A 12,338-nucleotide genomic window follows, 5' to 3' on the forward strand; every position below is an offset into this window, starting at 1 on the left:
AACACCCAATATGCTAGATACCACTTTGGGCGTGTGGAGGTTTCCCTGCCAGGTCAGCCTGAGTTCCAAAGAGATAAGTGGCCTTCACAAGGACGTGACTCAGCCTTGATGGGTCCGCCCAGCGGGCTAATGGACCTTCTTTAACATCTAGGGAGGTAGAGCAGACTCACCAAATCCTACGCCAACCTTAGACAAACTGTGCCGAGGAACCCACATTCAGTGGACTCACCAGCTCCAAGTGCCCCGAGGTGGCTTTCTGTAGCTCCTAAATTGGGCCTCAAGTCCAGTCCATGCGAGGTGGGCTATGGGAGACTCAGACTTGCTGATAACCTCAAACTTCTCAACCGATCCAATATGGCACCCACTAAGGGCAATTTCAGCAGGCTTTCCTGGATGATAGCAACCAAGTTCTTCCCCTCCCAGGGAAAAAGCTTTCATGCTCATCCCAGAGAAGGCCAGGAGATCAGATGAAACCTGGAAAGAAACTGGGCCCCAATGGCAGCTCCTTCCAAAGTGGAGAGGCAACTACCAGGTCGCCCTGACCATGCCTCGGCCACTAAGTGCAGGGATATTCCTTGACAAGTTTCTGTTTTCATCCTAGCCGTCTGGTGTTCTGGAAGCCTCGCTTACTTGTATGTTGAGTTTTTTCTTTATATTTGGGAAATTTTCTACAATGATTTCTGTAAACATCTCAATAATGATCACATTCAACATTGCTTGTCCATGTACATGGCACATATTATTAATGTCCCCCCTCCTTCCCTCCCTCCCCTCTTTCCCTCCCTCCCCAGCTTTTCCCTAACCTCACCTGGCCCAGGGTGTCTCCTTAGAATCATCTAGAATCTTCTAGAACGTTCTGGATGGTCTTCCTGTTCTCTGGTTTTCTCTGTGACTTCTCTGAGTCCTTTGTTACTTTATCATTTTGTCCTCAATTTCAAGCACTTCACAGCGGTCACCTTGGCAACTTCTGAATTCCACAGTTTTTTTATGTCAAGTATTTCTGTCCGGTATCTTTTTGTGGTTGTGTATCATTTGTAAATTTGTCATTCATGCTTTCAAATATTTTGGTCAGCTCTTCTAATTTTTTTTTTTTTTACTTTAAATCGATATTGGGCATTTTGAGTGATAATTTCATGAACTTTTGAGTCATTGGCTCTTTAAACAGCACATTTCTTCGTCTCTTTTCATAGATTTCTGCCACCTGGTAGTTGTTTTTCTCTGTGTTCATGCCCCCCCGGGCCTGCCTTAGGGGAGCAGAGAGGCTGGGGATCTCCGGCTGCCTCGCCCTCCACGATCCCTGTGTCTCTGCATCTGTTTTGCAGGTTGAGGCCTAATAAGATGGCGAGAGCGTGCAGGTTACAGGCAGAGGTTTAGTAAGACGCTGCCCCTCTGAGATGCATTTCCAGCTTTACCTACAGAGACAGTATTTTACCTCCAGAGACAGTATTTTACCTCCAGGGACAGTATTTTCCCTGGCAGTTATTTAACTTAAGTGACCTGGGCTCCGTCTCTGTTCTGCACAAGGAATTCCTTCCAGATACAACAGCACTGACAGATGGAATCACGCGTCTCCTTACACGGATGCCTCACCCTTGAGCTCGCCTCTCTGAGGACTTTGTTCATTTATGGTTAGTAGTTGTTCTGCAGGGTAAGAGGACAGAAAGGGAGAGATTAAAGGGTAGTTAAAAGAGGAGTGTACAACAGTAACAGAGATTGGGGGTGGTAATGGGAGATGGTGAGAAAGAAAGTTTGATACGGCCTGAATCAGACTCCTGTCCAGTTTATACCTAGCAAGATGACTGTCCTTCAGGAGACCCGGGCAGAGGACAGGGAGGCTTGGGGGTGTGTAGCCAGGAGAGACCCAGAGGGGCAGCTTACAAGAATTTGCTGTAACGGACGTTACCCAGTCCTCTCCCCCACAGTGATTTCTAATTAAGACCAACAGGTGCAAGTTCCCCGGGGAATCCCGAGAACCAGAGATGGTCCCCACAGGAGACTTGTACCCTGGGAGACGGGAGCTAAGTCACTCACAGAGGAAGGCATCAGCATTAGGAGGTAGACAGCACAGATGTTTAAAATCGATCAGATTGGGGAACCAGGGTTAATGTGCCAACTGAAAGCTGCAGGCTGACTCAGCCTTGCTTCTGGTAAGACAGGATGAAAGGCAGAAATGAAACACCCAAGGGCTCTGAGCAAACAAGTGGGACTTCCGTGCACAGCCAGAAAAACGATTTTACAAGAGACATCGAGTGGGGGGCACCGCCCCACAAGGCTGCCCCTGCTTCAGAGGCCAACATGCAAGGCCAGGACCACGGCACCCAGCTGGCTTTGAATCAGGATCCGGGAAGAACCCGCTTCCCTTGACCAGAATTATGAAGGATGCCATAAAACAGTGATGGCGAACCTCCTGGAGCTTTCCATGATGACAGACATCCAGCTGTGGCACGCGTGCCGCAGGTTCGCCACCACTACTGTCAATCTGCGGGTGGAGAGGTGCCCGGGAACCCTGCAGGAGGGCACCAAGCTCCTGTGACTTCTCCGGACTCGCCGTCCTCCGGGAGTCTCCCGTGGAGTCCGTTCTCTACATCTCCAAACCTGGTCCTATGAAATTAATAGAACCCCCTTTCCGATGGGTTCTGTTTTCAACACTAACTTCCGTGTTCTTCTTCCAAGCCGAAATGTAACTGCCTGCTTTTAGGGGAGTGCGCATGCGCAACAACATTCCCCCAATCAGCTGTCGATACGTCATTCTGCCCGCCCCCTCAAACTCCACCCCCTGTCAAACCTTATAAAAGCCCCAGGGCTTCTTTGCCTGCCGCACAGGGGCACAGGGATCATGCACTCTGCTGCAGCTCTCCAGTGCCTGCAATAAAGTCCTGTTTTCTTTTTTCCCTCTTTCTGCGCTTGCTTTTCTATGGTGCCAAGGAAAAACTTCCTGATGTAGAAACTATTATTTAAATAATTGACCACTGGCGATAGACTAACCCTCCCTGGACCCTGGTGTGGGCCTGGAAGTTTCAACACTTTAGCCCTGACCAGGCTTTCTGCTGACCAGCCTCTATCTTGAGCCCGCTACAGGGTGTCAGAACTGGTTAATTCAGCATATTAAAATTTCACAGTCACCTTTTAAAAAAAATCACTATGTGTCTTACATAGGCATTATATTCAGGTATTCTGTAAACCTGAGCTCTGTGAGCCTCTTCTGGGATGTTAGTGTTCTCTTAGATTTCCCTCTGTCCCTAATCCATTTGTCCATTTCTTTACTTTGGTGACACTTGATTCTCCACGTGATCATTCAAGTTTAATCCTGTTAGAAGGGACATTAGGATCAACGTCTGTGCAGCTCTAGGAGCAGTACTAGTCTAACAAGGATGGGGCTCGCTAGTGTCTCCTCTCCAGAAGCTGAACCCTAAATTCAAATGGAGGGTGAGGAGGCATCAGATGACAAAAATTCACTGTGAGAGCCCAGCACAGTGGCTCACCTGGCATCCCAGCACTCTGGGAGGCAGAGGCAGGAGGATTCCAAGTTCAAACTCAGGTCAACAAGTCAAACCCTGACTCCAAATTAAAAAATGGAAAAAAAGAGGGCTAGGGATGTAGCTCAGTTTGTGAGTTTTGTTTTAATTAGGACACAGGTGCAGTATCCTGTGAGGGGTTGGTGTGTGTACAGCATGCGTCTTAATTTCTTGTTTTACCCCCTTTCTCTCCCTCCCTCTACCTCCTGGTCCCCTTCCCTCTGGCTCCCTGCTTCCCATTATCTATCTTTTATGTTGCTCCTCACTTACAGTTGGGGTTTCCCTAAGGAGAGGACCCATGTGATACCTCATCTGGTGTACCTGCCTTCTTGCAGCTCACACTGTGGTCTCAAGCTGCCTCCGCCTTCCTCCAAAGGACTCCAGGACAGTTTCTAGTGATCTTCCAGGCACGGAATCGTTTCCCCTCTTTGCCGAGGAGGAGCACTCCTCTGTGGTCCTGGAGGACTCTGTGGGCCAGGCAAGAGCTCAGTAGGAACAGCGTGTGGTAGCTGTAACAGAGGGAACTGGCGAGAAATGTTTTTGAAAAAGAAAGGAGGATAAATAAATAAACAAGCCTGAGAAGGGGGTACAGAAGTTTTGGTGTGTCTGGATTCAATTCCTGGTCTCTCTCTCTCTCTCTCTCTCTCTCTCTCTCTCTCATGCAATATATAGATATAGATATAGATATAGATATAGATATAGATATAGATATAGATATAGATATAGATATTCAATGTCACTGTAATCAAAACACTGATTCTTTTTGTATCACGAATCAAACTCAGGACCTTGTGATTGCCAGGCGGGTGCTTGTACTGCTGAGCTGCATCCTTGGCCCAAACACTGTGACACGGATATACTAATAGACAAGAGGCAAATGGACTAAATGAAATCCAGGGCTTCCCACTGAGCTGCACCCCGGCTCTTTTTCTTTGCTTTTCTTTCTTGTTTTTTATTTTTATTTTGAGGCAAGTTTTGCTAGCTCAGCCAGCCACTCGGGCTGGGCTTGCTCTTGTGATCCTCTGCTCAATTTCCGGGCTGTGGGGAGCACAGGGATGTGCCACCACGCCAGGCGCTGACCCAACGAATGCACCGGAGGCCAGAACGGCTCTGAGAGGCCCCAACGGTCCCTTGCACGTTGTCCTCACCTCCCCAGCTGAAGTGTGAAATAAAATGATGCCAAAGCAGACACATCTCGCGCTTACCTCTTCCTGCTGGTAGCGGAAACTCATTTCTTGAGCCCCCACGGCCGCTGCTTGTGAGGCACCAGGTATCGCTTGCACACCCATGCAGGGCTGCTGGACGGGCCCCCGTCCTCCGCCGGCCTTTATCGCTCCTCCTGTCTCCTCGCACACACCTCCCTGCTGTCCCCAGAATGGCCGTTCCCAGCCACTCTCAGGCCCCCTCACCATCATGCCTCAGGGAGTGTCCGTGCTGTGTGTGGTCCATGCTGATGGGCATCAGGTGAGGATAATCTCAGCCAGAAGAATCCGCCTCTGCTCAGATGGCAGACGCGAAGCAGGCTCAGCGCCGTGAGCCCTCTGAGAGGTCAGGGACTCCGTAGGAAAGTGCTCTGAGCTGTGCTGCCAGAGACCAAACAGCTCCACTTCACCCGGAGAGATCCGAAGACCAGGGTGTCCTGACCAGGTTGGAGCCCCAGGGACGCTAAGACCATCTCCTGGACCTCTGCTGACCATGCTGTCCCAGGTGGGAATTTCTACCGCTGCCACCATGCAAAGAACATGCCCTCCTAGGACATCTTTCACACAGGGCAGCCAAGATCTGTCCCTTACCTCCCCTTCCTGAATATGGCACAAAAGCTCCTGTTCTGCTGATTCCGGAGGAATTCGTCCCGTCCCTTTATCCCAAACCTGGTGTACCAGGACCCTACATGCTTGGAGCTGGGCCTCTCTTGTATTTTCTGTCCAAAGAAATACATGCGATGATCCCTAGAAACCTTCCCTACCATGTCCGTAGTAGGACTACTTATCTATGTCATAAAAAAGACTGGGCCTCCCCATCTTGTTCTGTCTGATTTTACTATATTCTGTTTTGTGGGAGTAATAAAACCCAAAACATGTAATTGTTATGGTAAAAAAGAGAGGAAAAGAAAGTGCTCTAAAGGATATAACTGCATGTATATTTAAGTGTGTAGGATAGAAAACCATATTACTGAGTTTTTGTTGGATCATTGAACAGAACTGTCTGCAGTCTCACTGTATAAATGTCCACTTTGTATGCTTTAATTTTGTAATTTGGACAAATGTTTCTAAGATGACAACATGTAATCTATTAACTAGTGATTTTTTTACTGTATATTTTTTTTATTGAAATTCTGTATTACTTGTACCCTTTTACTGCTTTGGTTTTTTTTTTTTTCTTTCTTTAAATAAAAAAAAGACAATCAATCATTAAAAAGACTGTGCCTATTTTGGAGAATTATTGATCATCTCAATGAGCAAAATATTGCCCAGCTAGAAGAGGCCAAAGCAAGCCTCCGGGACGCATCCCGGATGCAGTCCAAGCCTTGTCCAGAGCTGCCACTACTGTCTCAGCGGCCAGAGGAGTAACACGCTATGGCCTTGGGAACAGCTACCGAGCATCAGAGCATGCATAAGGAAGTAAATACTCACTGGACCGTCCCGTCTCTGGGCAGAATACAATAATGTGTGGAAATCAACAGGGCACACGACAAGCCTGGAGGAGAAGCGGGCGGCAGCCTGCGTCTCTGCACACCAGGAAAAGCACAAGGTTGCTGCGTGACCTGCAGACCTAAAGCTGCTCGCAGAGAAGGCTCCAGCACAGCCCACTGTGTCTCTGAAATCACAGGGTAGTTTTCTTTAAAAAGAAAAGCTTAGGGTTTCGTTGAGCGAGAACTAAGTCTGCTGGCCAGGCGGAGGTCTCTCACCCTGACTGTGCACTCTGAGCTGTTCTGTGATCACTTCTGAGGAGACGCTTTGGGTCTCACTGAAAATTTCTTACCCGACTAAAGATTGCCAAGTTACAGGTTACCTTTGTGACTCGTTCTATGACTTTGCAATAAAGGGCAATTGAAAAAAAAAAGAAGAGGAGGAGGAGGAGGAGGAAGAACAGGAGGAGAGCAAGGCTCAACTGCGCATCTCAGTGGTCCTCTAAAGCCTGCTCTGAGAACATCCACAGCACCTTCCTGCCGTCTGCCACATGATATTTCCCCAACACCGCCCCTTCCCCGCTAGGGATGATCAGGAGGAGCTTTGCAGCCAGAGCTGAGGGCCAGTGAGCTTTCAGATTCTTTCCAGAAGACGGCAAATGGCACTCAGAGCGGGAGGATCCGTGAAAGAAGCGATTTGCATCCTCACAGAACTTCATCGCTGTGGTCCGGAGAAAACCCACCTGACACTCTCAGCTTGCACAGCCGAGTCTTCTGTGTATCTTCCCCTAAAGCTGGACCCTCACCTCAGCGACACCTGCAGACACACACCGAAGCGGCTCAGGGTGAATTCTGCACAAAAATAGCTCTGAGTTTAATATGCAGCTACATTGAAAATGGCTATTCTTTACTGTTTTGCATTTTCCCTGGACAGCGGGGGTCAGATGTGTGTTATTCTTGTCTCCCGAAAGTTGTATGAAAATATACCTTCAAGAAAAAAATGGGGAAATGTTTTTCTATAATTTAATTCCCTACGTCAAGTCAAATTTCCAGAGTACTCACGCCTTTTAGTTTGGATTCAACTTCCCTGCAACGTTTCTAACCTGCTTTGTGCTTTGAGAAATTTAAGCACATTGACTTTTCAAATTACTTGTTGAAATTCATTTAAATCAATACAACCAAGTTTATTTATTTATTTATTTATTTATTTTTTACTTTATGCTTCAGAAGTTTCATCTCGGTAGGAAATATGTTCACTCATAAATTATGTCAAATATTTGAAACCTATTCATGGAAATTATACAGAAACACATTAAGCTGTATTGGAACTAGATTTATAAACATGCGTGTTTTCTTTGTGACCCCGTTTTTTACCCTGACACACCTTTGAGTAATGCATTTCTCACCTTTTTAAGACTGTTTGGAACAATAAAGTATCTCAAAAGTTCCCAGGGAAATTAACTGAAATTTACCCAAGATCTATTAAAATATCAAAAGAGTAATTTTATTAGAAAAAAATCATGTCTTACATTTCAAGATGACACTACCTTGTTAAGTAATATAATATGATCTAGGATGTATTTTCCTAAGTAACCCTACCCATAAACTACTTTTTTAAATAGTGTTTTTAGAAAAAAAAAAGTTGAGTCTTAAGGAAAATACTCAGGTCTATCTTATGCCTTGAGAGAATTTTTAAGGTTATTATTGGTGAAGTCTTTTTAGGAAAAACTCATCCTCAGGGTGATTTATATCCCCCTTCTGCTTCTCCAGAATTAATGTGCATTACTTAATTTCTTCACATGTGTCTCACTCAATAGGCACATAAGATCAGAGACTAGCTAGACATGATATGTGGAAAGCTATTTTGTGGGCTTTCTGAGCCTTTTAAAAGTATTCTCATTTTTTCTGTTTTGGTAAGAATATTAAAGTTATTTCCTTTGCAATTTTAGGTGGTTTTTTAAAAGTTATGGCTTTTGATGACAGCCTGACTAGCCGGTGCAGAGATGGGGATAGAGGAGAGTGAATCCTTTGGGGTCCACACAGCACCCCCAGGCTGGGCCGGGTTCACTGTGACTGCTGGTGGACATCGCAAGGTCCACTGCGTGCATTGGTTCGGGGCTCTCCAGAGATCTGTTTCTGGGTCCTGCCTAGCCCTGGTGCTCATCAGAGTTTCCCTCAAGGTGACCTGGCCTTCAGAGCCCCCAGGGAGCTCAAGGTCCTGTTTAATGTCCTCTGGTGAGCGCCTGCATCCCGGGAGGGTGGGGAGGAGGGCGCCTGCCACCCTCCGCTCCGTCTCTCTCCTGGGTGGGTGTCAGAATGCAGGTCAGTCTGCATCAGTGCCTAGTCAGATTAAATTGCTTTTTAACAACAATAACAACAACAATGAAACAACCCGCTTCAATGATTCATCAAATTTTTTAAAAAGAACACTTTGTGTCCTCAAAGTGGCTGGTCTCATTCTAGAAAGAGTATCTCAGTCTTTCTGCTGAGACACAAACATTAATTTGAAGGTAGGCAGGTATTGTGTAATAAAAGACTTTTCATAAAACTTCAGACACTGAAATGTTTTTTTTTTTTTTTTAAAGACAGAATTCACCCAACACGGAACAAAAGTTAACTGGCAAAAAACAAAGATGACGCTAAGCTGACACTTTTTTTTTTTTTTTTTTTTTTTTTTGTCTTTTTGAGGCAGGGTCTCCTGTGCAGTGCAGGCCGGCCTTGAGCTCACTGTGTAGCCCAGGCTGGTCTCGGACTCGCAGTGATCCTCCTGCCTCAGCCTCCCAGTGCTGGGATGACCAGGCGTGAGCCACCACGCCCGGCTTAAATTGAGACTTTTCTAAGAAACCAGTTTAATATTGGCTGAATAGAAGGCTTCGTCCTCTGTCTAGTTGGACTTGTCCTTCCACATAAGAAATACATTTTTACAAAAACACTGAGTCAGAAAGGAGAGAAAATATTTTGAGAAATCTCCCAAAACTTGACCTTTTGTCTACTGTGCTGACATTATTATAATTTTAGTGTAATGTTACTCCGTTTATTTCAAGATGCAGATGACCGTGTAATTTATTATTATATTATATATAATATATTATCATTATCTTCCCAACATCCAATAAAAAAAGTTACTAACAGCAGAAGTTATTAGCAGCAAACGGTGTTGAACATAATTTTGAAGTAGGAGCTGCCGTTTAAACTTCAGGAAAAAACACCTGAATGCTTTCCACAGATTTGTGCAGATGTGTGCACGGGTGTGCTCTTATGCAAGTAAGTCTACACACACATCCACTCTAATGTTACATACATTAACACACTGGATATATTTTAATTTACTGACAAAGAAAATGAAACCAGTGGAGCTTTGGAAAACTGAGATAGTTTTGGTTGTGACAGCATATTAGCGCCAGGTGTGTGGCACACGCTTGTAATCCCAGCAGCCGGGAGGCTGAGGCAGGAGGATCGCGGCAAGTTCAAAGCCAGCCTGGGCTAGAGAGTCAGTCAGTTCAAGGCCACCTCCCTCCCCTACCTACAAGACCCCGTCCAAAGAACAAAAACCAAAGCAAAAAGAGCCTGTTCGGAGCCATCAGATGGTCTCTAAAATTAGCTGACGTGCATGGATGCTGTCTACACTGAGACCTTGGCTATTTAAATTACAGAGGTTATTGTGTCTGCGTACATTTGATTAAAAGTTGAACAAATATCGAGGAAAGGTTTTATTTTGGCATGAATTCAGTCAACGTCTTCCAGACAGCAGTTTATTATTTACTGCTGCCTTGTCATAATATCCTATTTTTTAAGTTTATTTACTTAATTTTAAGAATGGCATATGAGTTTTTGAGGTGCCTGGAGTTTCAAACTATATCTATGGTTTAAAGACAGCAGTATGCATCTCACAGCTGCAATCTATCCCAAAATGTCTTAAGATATGAATAAGTTACATAGCTGAGCCCTGGGTAAGACACAAGTATAAAATGATACATTGTTTGGTAGAAAGCTCCCTGGAGATTATGGGGTGGCCCAGCGGCTCCTACAGAAGAAGGCCGGGCTCTTTATGTCCAAAGACTGCAATCAGCTGGCCACTGTCACCTCTGAGCTCGGTCTTTAAAACCTCAGCGTCTGCCCAGCTACTGCTGTGACAGCCAGCCTATGTGGCAACCCCAATTTCTACCTCCCTTTAAGAAGCAGCTCCCCAGCCCAGGCAACTTAGCAAGGTGCCTCCACTTCCCACGTTTTTGAGACAACTAAGCACTATCCAGACATCCTGCATTTTAAACCTAATTTTATAAAGCATTGTCGTATTTTGACAATACAGAATATCACCCACTGGTTATACTTTTGGGGCTCATGAACCCCGCCATTTTCCTAGAGAAGACTCATTTGGTAACACCAGGATTTAAAACTTGCAGTAAAAATGCCAAACACTGTAATACCTTGCAACTTTTCTCAGACTAACCAGAACGATGAAAGAACTAAACTGTCCAGGGAGAGAATTTGCGGATTACCTGGCTATCCCTTTGGCTCTTTTTCCAGCCTTCGTTTTAACTTTGTGGTAGTGATAGCCTGTGTCTTTTGGTCACCCAGGCTGAGGTGACAATGAAATTTTGAAGTTTCTTCTAAAGAATCCTTCAAGGGCTGGGGATCAACTCAGCAGCACAGTGCCTGCCTGGCAAGCGTAAGGTCCTGAGTTCGATTCCCGGTACCAAAAAAAAAAAAAAAAAGAACTCTTCAAGGGTTAACATTTAAAATCATACTTCATAGGTGACAAAGAAAAGCTTAAATTTTTGAGGAAAATATATACGTAATACCAATGATGCATATATAATAATTTGTGTCACGATGAGAATCAGCGGGGGGGGGGGGAGCTGAAGGCTGCTTCTGCAGTGTAAGTCAAAATTTGACTTGGAAATGTGGCTTCCTTAATGTGTGGTCCACTAATGTTATTCACTGCACTGTTCAATAGTTTACTGATGTTTTTGCCTCTCTGCTGATGACTTTTGTTTAATTTTATTTAAAGAGAAAAAATCAAAACACGAAAAAGGGTAGCAACAATACAGAATTTCAAACAAAACAGAAATCTGTAGGGAGCGGTTTTAAATAGCTGCTGCTGCCCTGCCCCTCCTGCCTGAGGGCATTTTGTGTGTCAACCTACATTTCCCATGATCCTCCCCTTGCCTGCTATGCACATGACAAGCAAACTTCCTGGTTCAGCCTGCCTACATTACCCATAATCCTCTTCTGCTTACATCATATAACCAAATGTGACGATGACCTATCAGATTAAGCCTTCTTCCTGCCTATGGCCCGCCCCCCACCCTATATAAGTTGTAGCCATTTTAAAAATAAACGAGACTCGATTGGAATCTCATCCTGTCTCCATCTCTCTTTTCTCTTGTCCTGCCCCCATCCCCGATCCCCTCTCCAGGTTGAGACCCATAGATTGGTCCGCAGGCCGGATCAGAAATCACTAGTTGATAAATCACACATAGTTATCTTAGAGGTAATTGTTCAAGGTACAAAGTTAAAGCTTAAAAAATAGACTTTGAAACAGCGAGACTGTAAACAGTTTTGTTCAACGATCCAACAAAAACCTAATAATATGGTTCTCAATCCTACACACTTAAACATACATGCACTTATATCCTTTAGAGCACTTTCTTTTCCTCATTTTTTTTTACAATAGCAATTATACATTTTGGGATTTATTACTCCTACATTTCTTATTACTTTTTACACTAGAGACACAATGTGATATTTATAAATACGATTATTTATCTCACTAATGAGGATAGTCTCAAGTTGCCTCCATTTACCTATGAAGGCCTCAAGATCATCCTTTTTATAGCTGAGTAATATTCCAAAAATATGGACCGCTTCACGAATTTGTGTTTTGTCCTTGTGCAGGGGCCAGGCTAATCTTCTCTGTGTTGTTCCAATTTTAATATGTGTGCCGCGGAAGCGAGCAGCTGCTGATGAATTGTAAGTTACAGTAATTGTCCATCAGCTCTGATCTAAAACTGAAACAATACTGAACTAAGCTCGATGCTATTTAATGAAGCAGAGAATCGCAGAGACACAGCTCCGCGTGAAAGCCCTGGGTTTCATCTGCACCAAAAACTGCCTCATGGTTGTGGAGAAAGGAAAAGACAAACTAGTTCAGTAATTTAAGCCTCCTGGGAGAATGACTGCATGTAGGTAGC

The 12,338-nt window shown here is 44.9% G+C and overlaps 1 non-coding gene across 1 annotated transcript; it reads right to left on the reverse strand.

Annotated features, from left to right (window-relative positions):
- Positions 1-11,997: 11,997 nt before the first annotated feature.
- LOC111755643 (U6 spliceosomal RNA) lies at positions 11,998-12,104 on the reverse strand. Its single transcript, XR_002790202.1, has one exon. It is a non-coding gene; the product is annotated as a U6 spliceosomal RNA (small nuclear RNA).
- Between the last annotated feature and the right edge of the window lie 234 nt (positions 12,105-12,338).

Source organism: Cavia porcellus, unplaced genomic scaffold, assembly GCF_034190915.1.
Source record: "Cavia porcellus strain 051 isolate PalLab524CR breed Dunkin Hartley unplaced genomic scaffold, mCavPor4.1 scaffold_17, whole genome shotgun sequence".
NCBI classification, from domain to species: domain Eukaryota; kingdom Metazoa; phylum Chordata; class Mammalia; order Rodentia; family Caviidae; genus Cavia; species Cavia porcellus.